We start from the raw sequence: 10,329 nt of genomic DNA on the forward strand, positions 1-10,329 counted from the left end.
CACACTGGGGATGTAAGCCCTGGGGGTGGGGGGGTGGTGCCCTGGGGAACAGACCCAGAGAAGGGGATCAGCCTGCAGGAGGTGGAGGTGGGGCTGCTGTCAGGGACACCCCCTGGAAGGAAGCGGGGGCAGCGGGGGCAGGCAGAGGGAGAAGCCGGGCTGGGACACGGCCACAGTAGAGGCCTCAGCTGGTCCTCCAGCGGTGCTCTGCAACCGGGTGGCCTTGCAGAGTGCTCCCCCATGGCAGGTCCAACAGGAAGCCTCAGCCGGGAGCAGTCAGCAGTTCTGACAGTTGAAGGGAGGTTTCTTTTTTTTCTTTTTGGAAGCTAATTACAATATTGTGGTGGTTTTTGCCATACATTGACAGGAATCAGCCACAGGTGTACATGTGTCCCCCATCCCGAACCCCCCTCCACCTCCTTCCCCATCCCACCCTTCTGCGTTTTCCCAGTGCACCCGGTACACCCTGTTTCATGCATCAAACTTGGACTGGTGATCTATTTCACATGTGGTAATATATGTGTTTCAATGCTCTTCTCTCAAATCATCCCACCCTCACCTACTCCCACAGAGTCCAAAAGTCTGTTCTTTATATCTGTGTCTCTTTTGCTGTCTCGCATATAGGGTCGTCATTGCCATCTTTCTAAATTCCATATATATGTGTTAATATACTGTATTGGTGTTTTTCTTTCTGACTTACTTCATTCAATATAATAGGTTTCAGTTTCATCCACCTCATTAGAACTGATTCAAATGTGTTGGTTTTAATAGCTGAGTAATATTCCATTGTGTATATGTGCCACAGCTTGCTCATCCATTTGTCTGCTGATGGACATCTAGGTTGCTTCCATGTCCTAGCTATTGTAGACAGTGCTGCAGTGAACATTGGGGTACACATGTCTCTTTCAATTCTGGTTTCCTCGGTGTGTATGCCCAGCAGTGGGATTGCTGGGTCATATGGCAGTTCTATTTCCAGTTTTTTAAGGAATCTCCACACTGTTCTCCATAGTGGCTGTACTAGTTTGCATTCCCACTGGAGGGATGTTTCTGAAGAGAGATCTGAATGGTGCTGGCTTCTCCATTTCCACTATAAAACCTCAGAGCCCCCGTAATACAGGACAGACATTCAAATATCCACTGTCTATACTTTTAACACATCTCTTTAGCACTTTTCTCCAAAGATCTCACAGGCATGTGCAACTCAGCCTTGTGTCCACTAGACATGGGGGCATAGTGCCCTTGACATTTGTCTGCTCCAGAGTGAGATGTGATGTGAGTGTAGAATTCATGCCAGATTTGAAAGATTTATTGTGGAAAAAAAAAAAAGAATGTAGAATGTCTCATATTGATTAATATTTATTGTATATTGAGATGGTAATATTTTGGACACCTTGGCTGGCACACCCTAGTTTTTTTCTGAATTGGGATGAAGGCTGTTCTCTCTTCATGGGATGGCCAGTAAGAATGCTACTCATTTCCTCTAGTCACCCATGCCTTGCTCGTAGGAAGCCCTCAGAACAGTTTGTTGAGCAAAAGGATGAAGCGGGAACACCCCTCCTTGCCTTAATTCCCTCTTTCAGATGTTGCTGTGCCATTTTGTTGATCAGCTTCATCACAGATGGGAAAGAAGAGAGATTGTGGGTACATCAAGTGTGTGAAAGAAAGAGTAGCTTACTGGGGCGTTGTGATGTCATTCAAGGAAAGCAATTGGGTAAAGATCATCCAAACACGATGGCTAGTCTTTGTGCAGAGGCTTAACAGCTATAAACACATCTCTGAAAGCTTTTTCATGGGCATTGTCTAACTTAAGCCTCATAACAGTGCCGTGAGGTGTATATCATCCTCATTTGCACATGAGGGAACTCTCATCTCCCATCTGATGGTTGACTGCTCACAGCCAAGTCTCTCTGGTTTAGATCACCTGCCTAGCCCTGTGGGATTTGAGGTTTTGATCCTCCCCTGTTCCTTGGCTAATTACATAATTTCATATTGAAAAATTGATGGAAACCAAATGAGTAGGGTCCAATCTATGTTTTAGCCCAAAAACCTTGATTGAAATTTTTAACCAAATGCATTTATATTGTGAGCTAAATATTTATTTAGACTTGATTCGATCCCTAGTACAGGAGACTCCATTTCAGTTTCTTTTGTAACCACACTCTAGTTGCTTGACACCACCTTTTTATGCATCCTTCATACCTCAAACATAATTTTAAGGTTTCCTATTTGGGAGGACCAGATGCTGAAAACTGTTTGTTTTTCAAACCTTGGAGCTCTTCCAGAACCTGAAGCTAATCGAAGCACGTAACTGAATTCCCTGGGAGGTGACCTATTTTCCAATTGAGCAGGTGAGAGAGGGGATTGGGGTAATATTTTCACTATTTTTATTAGGAGCACAGCCACAGCCAGCACAAATGTAGAGCTGTCAGTGGTTTTATTTAACTAGAACAGCAAACATATGTTTTCCAGATATTTTTATTCAAGACCAAAAAAAGCAGATTTTTTTCCAGTGAAAGAATGAGAGTTTTCGAAATGTTTAACTCATTTCTAAATGTAAAATACTTTTATTTTTAAAATATGCAGTAAGCATATTTTATGATGTTTCCATCAGAATATTTTTATGCTTTTTTAAAAAATATTTTTATGATGTTTCCCTCAGGTTTTCATGTGAACTTTAAGCGACAGGATTATTTTCTGCAGTTACGTACGTACATACAATTATGTAGCCACCGCTCTTCTCAGTTTCTTTCCTTTTTACTCACAGAAGAGAAAGCATTTCTGCTTTCCAGTTTCCAAATGATATTTCCACATAGTATTAACTTATCTAAAGAAAGGAGCTTCCCTAGTGACTTGGACTGTAAAGAATCTGCCTGCCATATAGGAGACGCAGGTTCGATCCCTGGGTCGGGAAGATCCCCCGGAGGAGGAAATGGAAACCCACTCCAGTATTCTTGTGTGGGAAATCCTGTGGACAGAGGAGCCTGGCGAGCTACAGTCCATGGGGTCACAAATAGTTGAACACAACTGAGTGACTAACACTTTTAGTTTTCATCTAAAGAAAATACCTACACTTTCTATGTCTATTGCTATCAGAAGCTTAATTATTGACTGAAAGTGACCATGTGGCTTAACAGGAAAGACGTGACCTCTGGGTGGTCATCAAACCTAGACTCAAATCCCACCCCTCCTTTTCAGCTAACTGGCCCCAGGAGATCCTTTATCCTCTAAAAAGTTGGGTTTCCTCTTCTAGGAAATAGGGATAATGCCTACTTTGCAAGGGTCATCATGAGGCTCAAATTACCTGACTGTGGTGGTGTAAAGCTGATGTATAACATCTCTCTGGTGCGCTGCAGTGATGAGGAGGCAGGGTGGTGTCATGGAAAGAGCTCAGCATCTGAAGATGGGAGAAGAAGGAAGACAGCACTGCTTAAGTACCTGCTGCTCTCCTGCTCCTGCACGTCACATAAGCTACATCGTTTGCCCTGCAGTAATCCTGCCAGGTGAGTGTTAATATTCCCCCTTTGCACTCTGTTCTTTATACCTCTTAGATTTAAGTTCAAGTTTCCATTTTGCCAGTTGCTATGTGGCCCTGGGGCCAACATTTATTCTAAGTCTCAGCGTTGTTGCTGTTTTTTAATCTGTGAAACTGCGGTGATATTAATCCTGACATCACATAGCAGCACCTCAGCTGCTGTTTTGGAGACACCCAAACCCAGCAGCTCCAACACTTTGGCCATCTGATGCGAAGAGCTGAGTCATTGGAAAAGACTTTGATGCTGGGAGAGATTGAGGGCAGAGGGAAAAGGGGTGACGGAATGAGATGGTTGGATAGTATCACCAGTTCAATGGACGTGAACTTGAGCAAACTCTGGGAGAGAGTAAGGGACAGGGAAGCCTGGCATGCTGCAGTTAGCAAAGAGTTGGACATGACTTAGCAGCTGGTACAGCAACAACAAAAGCCTTCTTAGAGCTAGACAGACCAAAAATAAAAAAGTAAAAGTTCAAATGGTTACCTTTGGGATCCAGGGGGATAATGTGCATAGTAACACCTCGCTGTCAGTAAGAGTTGAGTAAAGACATCTGGATATGAATTAAGTTACTTACACCAGCACACTGGCTTGACTTTGTTTTAAAGTGTCTCAGCACAACATCTAAAGAACCCGCCTGCCAGTGCAGGAGACATGAGACATGGGTTCGATCCCTCGGTCAGGAAGATCCTCTGGAGAAGGAAGTGGCACCCCACTCCAGTATTCTTGCCTGGAGAATCCCATGAACAGAGGAGTCTGACCGGCTGCAGTCCATGGAGGTCACACAGAGTCTGACATGACTGAAATGACTTAGCTCACACATCTCTTAAAATCTGTAGCAGTTTATAGAGTGGAGACGGGACCACAGAAAGGCCAGATCCTGGCCACCTTGCTGAAATGGCAATGCTGCCTGAAAAACATAATTGAAGAGTAAGTTGTATACATTGATGGCAGAAAACGCCAGGATGGTGGCAGGAATTGTGATCCTGATGTTGAATGTCGGAGGTCGTTCAGAGACAGCAAGAAGAAAAGTGTTCTGGCTCATGGCCTGAACCTCAAAAAGAGAGAGGCGGGGTCCACGGGCAGCTGTGGGAGTCAGGAGGTCACAGGCTCCATCCCCTGGGCCAGTGGCGTGTAGTCCCTTCACGGCAGGTGCCCGCCCCACTCTGTCCATGGCCCAGCTAGTCTGTCTTGTGTCCTCCCGGCCAGCTGGTCAACAACCACCCTGGAATTCAATGACTGCAGTCATTGTTGGTGGAGGGCCGGCCTGTATCAGCCTGGTTTGATGGAGAACTTTCCAGGTACACATTTAAAGGGAAGGAACATCCTCTGACTCCCAGGGAAGAGAAACAGACACCTCCCCTGGCTGGGATTTCTAAGGTGCTGAGAGAACTCTCCTGCGCTCTGTTCGTCCAGAAAGTGTTCCTGCCTGTAAGTTGAGCCTTCATGGAGTCAGAACCAGGGTGCTCAAAGCTGTTTTCAGTGACAGAGCACCTGGAAGTCAGCTTCCTTTGCAGGAGGTGATGAAACACCTGCATTTCTATGTCTCATAAGAACCATGGTTGAACTCAGAGTACACTGATGAACTTCACATGTAGTTGGGCCAGAAACATTCTGCTTGATTGAACATGCACACTTATGTGAAACAACCAAACCACAGCCTCAAGCAGACTGGCTCACGGAGGAGACGAGCTGCTGAGGCTCCAGACAAGTTTCCCCAGACTCTTCTTCCAAGAGTCTCCACTGCGTTCATTTCATTTTCGGTATTCATTTGCCAAGAGGTTTGGATGCTCTGCTAGTATTTGATAGTAATCAGCAAAGAAAAATGTCGGGAGAAAAACTTAAAATTGACTAAATTACTAGTCGTTAGCCTGGTGTGCTGCCGTCTCTGGGGTCGCACAGAGTCGGACACGAGTGAAGCGACTTAGCTGCAGCAGCTTTTTAATTAGCAAATCAGAAAGAAAAAAATATTATATTTGGGGGACTTTGCAGTCAGAAAGACCTGGGTTTAAATCAAGAGTATTCGCTATTGGGACAGTGGGCAAGTTAGTCAATCTCTTGGAACCCACTTCCTCTTCTTTGAGATGGAGATAATACCTTCTTGGCAGGATTATTTTCCAGTTTAGCGTTAGTGTTTGTAAAGCCCCCAGCACAGCACCTGCTCCATACTATAAGGCTTAACAAATGCCAGGTATTGTTAATACTCTTGGCACCAGAACACTTTGTTCAGCTCCTGGAACACCAGTGTTCCATTAGGAGGGAAAGGCTGAGCTGGAAAAGGCCTCGAGGAGAATGAATTGTATCCCCCAACTGCTGCCGCCCCCCACCCTGCCCCTGCCAAAGGAAGCAACAGAGACTCAGAGAGGAGCCCCACGGTCACATAGCAAGTTCGCAGCTCATCAGGTGTAGAATCCCGACCTCAGCTGCTTCCCCACCACACTGCGCGCGGATCCCTTCTACAAACCCAGCGCCTTTGAGAGCAGCCCTTACTGCACCTCAAGGCCACCAGCTGTTGCCTGCAATTTCTTCTCCTCTGGCCACCTGCCAAGGGCAGAGGCTGCGCAGTGATTCCCCAGGGGACCTGCGACCCATCCCCGCTCCCCAGTTCCCGGTGACCGTGTCTGTTAAAGAAAACACTCCTCTCCAGGCTGTGCCCACACGTTTGTGCATCTCATTCTGTTTATTCCTCCCACTGTGGCTTCTCTCTGTTTGGAGAGTTTGTCAAGGAGGCTGCCTGCCCTGGCGCCAGGGCACGGCTCGAGACACTGCCATCGGGCCGGGCTGCAGGTGGGAGCCGGCTGCTTGCCTGGGGCTGCAGACAGCAGGTCTGGGCAGAGGGCAGGGGATGAGGGGTGGAGGGAGACCTGTTGGCACTTGCCTGCGAGTCTCCAGGGAGAGAGAGAGACACCTGGCACAGGGCAGGCAGAAGCAACACAGAGGAGCCCAGGTGCACCTTAGGGACCATACAAAGACATCACTATCTTGAACACCATCTTTATTATGTAAAACACAAGCCCTAAGCTTTAAAAGGTGTCGGTGGGTGCTCCCCCTCCCACCGCACTTCTGTTTCCCTTCTCGGTTCACAGCTCAGCAGTGGCGGCCGGCCGGCCGGCCAATCACCTCCCTGAACTTCTCTTATGTCACCAGCAGCCAATCAGAGGCTGTTGAGTGTGCGATTCCCGGGTTACTACCCGATGGGTTGACTTAATCCCAGCCAAGACCGAAGAAGCTTGACAGTTTTCGTCAGCAGGCTGAGCCTTTTAAATGGCTTTCTGAAAGCCTGCATGTTTTTCTAGGGTCACTTAGAAACCTTCTCCGCATCTCCACCCGCCTTCTGACACCTCCGCACACCGAGATGGAAAGCTGGTTTGCAAAGCCTGCAGCAGAGACCGAGTGCGGCCCTGTTTCCTCCTGTGCAGCTCCCAGCTCTGGTCCAGGACCACCTGGGCGTCCCACCTCTGGGTCCCCGGGGGTGCCCTGTATCACATGCTTCTCTAAATCACCCAGACTAGGCCCTTCTGTCCCAGACCAGGTTATGCTTTGCCAGGACTTCCTACCGTGTTATCCAGGCGCCGCCTTCCCTTGTCGGGATTGTCCCTGGTTTAGGGTCCATATGTCCCACGTGGCTAACACAGGGGACAGGAGGGGAACTCCAGTGGCCTGAAGCAATGCTGTGCTTTGGCAGTCTTGGGATTCCACCTTGCCTTGTGCTGGTTGCTGGTTGGGGCTGGACTGGGGTGGGAAGCAGAGTTCCGCTCTCTAGCCCAGCCCGTGCTGAGGACCTATCTCTTCTGGAACCCTGATGGTAGCCTCTGCTTCAAATAATACTCCCCTTGTTTGGTTTTGATTTTCACCACAAATGAGAGAACTTCTGGATACTCAGGCGTCTACTTGCTTTCATTCTTCCCCTGGTCTGATCTAGCAGTCAATAAACCATGGCCCTCCAGACAAACAGGCTCCTCCTGGTCTTGTAAATAAAGCTGTGTTCGGACACAGCCAGTCTCGTACATTTAAGTATTGTCTGTGGCTGCTCATGCTACAGCAGTGGCGTCGAGAAGCTGGGATGAAGATCATGTTTTGGGAAGGCCAAAAATATTTATGATTTGACCCTGCAGAGATTTCGCCAACCTCTTAAGTCATCTAGCAGGCTGCCCCCACCCCCGCCACCGCAGCTGATCTCTTAAAGCTGAGAGTCGATTGCACCATTCTTTTGTTTAAACAAAAAAAGTCTCCCAATTTACACTGTGTAGACAGAGGCTCCCTCCGGCAGCTCCACACAGCCAGGCTCTCACCCCCACCCGTCTCGAATTTGCACCCTCCGCCTCTGCACATGATCAGCTCTGATGTCACGCCTTCGCCCAGCCTACAACACGCTTGTGCTTTCTCCATCTGTCAGGCCTCTAGACAGCCTTTAACACCCAATTCATATGTCATCTCCCCTATGTGCCCTTCCTGGATGCCCAGCAGAATTAATGGCTCCCTGCTCTGTGCTCTTTGGACAGACAACTGCCATTGTGCTGACCATATGGGATGACAATGATGTCTTTATGTGTTTGTCTCCCCTGCAAGACAGTGAGCTGCTAGAGATCAGGGGCCCTGTCGCATTGCCTTTCTGCCCCTGCCAGGAATCAAGATGAATCATCCAGATGATAAGTCAGAAACAGACCATAAAAGCACCAGGAACCTGACTGCAACATCTTATCCAGGCCGCTTCTCATGGTTGATGGTAGGGTTCTTTCCTATCTTTGGTAGCTGGAATATCATAGGTGCTCCAGAAAATGTCTTAATGAGTGAGTGTGTAAATATATATATATATATTTTTTCCTTCTAATCTAACATCAAAATGCGGTAAACACATTGTTACATTTCCTTTATCATCAAGTACTTTCAGGACTTTGAAAAGTACTTTGTCTCTACCCAAAGATATACAAATGGCCAATAGCACATGAAAAGATGCTCAGTATCATTAACCATTAAGGAAATGGCAAATCAAAACTACAAGTCACTTCACACCCACTAGGAAGGCCATAATCAAAAAGACAGGTAGTAAGTGTTGGTGGGATGTGGAGTAATTGGAACCCTTGTACACTCTGGTAGGAATGAACCATGGTACAGATGCTGTATAAAAGAGTTTGCTAGTCCACCGAGTTACCAAATGACCTAGTCCCATTCCTGACTATGTGCTCAGGAGGGATGAAAACACACCTCTGCACAAAAACACACACAGCAATATTCACAGCAGCATTATTCCTGATAGCAAAAAAGTAGAAATGCTATAAATGTCCACTGACTGAAAAATGGATAAATGTCCATCGACTGAAAAATGGATAAGTGTGGTGTCTCCCTTACAAAGAAATATACGGCCTTAAAAAGGAATGAAATTCCAATATGTGCTATGAGTGGAATGACCCTTGAAACATTATACTAAGTGAAAGAAGCCAGTCACAAAAGGCTGTAGAGTATAAGATTGCATTTATATGAAATATTCAGAATCAGATCAGATCAGATCAGTTGTTCAGTCGTGTCCAACTCTTTGCGACCCTATGAATCGCAGCATGCCAGGCCTCCCTGTCCATCACCAACTCCCGGAGTTCACTGAGACTCACATCCATTGAGTCAGTGATGCCATCCAGCCATCTCATCCTCTGTCGTCCCCTTCTCCTCCTGCCTGCAATCCCTCCCAGCATCAGAGTCTTTTCCAATAAGTCAACTCTTCGCATGAGGTGACCAAAGTACTGGAGTTTCAGCTTTAGCATCATTCCTTCCAAAGAAATCCCAGGGCTGATCTCCTTCAGAATGGACTGGTTGGATCTCCTTGCAGTCCAAGGGACTCTCAAGAGTCTTCTCCAACACCACAGTTCAAAAGCATCAATTCTTCGGCACTCAGCCTTCTTCACAGTCCAACTCTCACATCCATACATGACCACAGGAAAAACCATAGCCTTGACTAGATGAAACTTTGTTGGCAAAGTAATGTCTCTGCTTTTGAATATGCTCTCTAGGTTGGTCATAACTTTCCTTCCAAGGAGTAAGCGTCTTTTAATTTCATGGCTGCAGTCACCATGTGTAGTGATTTTGGAGCCCAGAAAAATAAAGTCTGACACTGTTTCCACTGTTTCCCCATCTATTTCCCATGAAGTGAGGGGACTGGATGCCATGATCTTCGTTTTCTGAATGTTGAGCTTTAAGCCAACTTTTTCACTCTCCACTTTCACTTTCATCAAGAGGCCTTTGAGTTCCTCTTCACTTTCTGCCATAAGGGTGGTGTCATCTGCATATCTGAGGTTATTGATATTTCTCCTGGCAATCTTGATTCCAGCTTGTGTTTCTTCCAGTCCAGCGTTTCTCATGATGTACTCTGCATATAAATTAAATAAACAGGGTGATAATATACAGCCTTGACGAACTTCTTTTCCTATTTGGAACCAGTCTGTTGTTCCATGTTCAGTGGAAAACAACAGAATGGGAAAGACTAGAGATCTCTTCAAGAAAATCAGAGATACCAAAGGATCATTTCATGCAAAGATGGGTTCGATAAAGGACAGAAATGGTATGGACCTAACAGAAGCAGAAGATATTAAGAAGGGATGGCAAGAATACACAGAAGAACTGTACAAAAAAGATCTTCATGACCCAGATAATCACGATGGTGTGATCACTCACCTAGAGCCAGACATCCTGGAATGTGAAGTCAAGTGGGCCTTAGAAAGCATCACTACGAACAAAGCTAGTTGAGATGATGGAATTCCAGTTGAGCTATTCCAAATCCTGAAAGACGATGCTGTGAAAGTGCTGCACTCAA

The 10,329-nt window shown here is 46.5% G+C and overlaps 1 long non-coding RNA gene across 1 annotated transcript; it reads left to right on the forward strand.

Moving 5' to 3' along the window:
• The first annotated feature begins 973 nt into the window (after positions 1 to 973).
• On the forward strand, positions 974 to 7,634 carry LOC113880922. Its single transcript, XR_003507880.1, has 4 exons — positions 974 to 2,348; positions 2,660 to 2,704; positions 3,354 to 3,500; positions 6,824 to 7,634. It is a non-coding gene; the product is annotated as an uncharacterized LOC113880922 (long non-coding RNA).
• The last annotated feature ends 2,695 nt before the right edge of the window (positions 7,635 to 10,329 follow it).

Source organism: Bos indicus x Bos taurus, chromosome 22 (assembly GCF_003369695.1).
Source record: "Bos indicus x Bos taurus breed Angus x Brahman F1 hybrid chromosome 22, Bos_hybrid_MaternalHap_v2.0, whole genome shotgun sequence".
NCBI classification, from domain to species: Eukaryota; Metazoa; Chordata; class Mammalia; order Artiodactyla; family Bovidae; genus Bos; species Bos indicus x Bos taurus.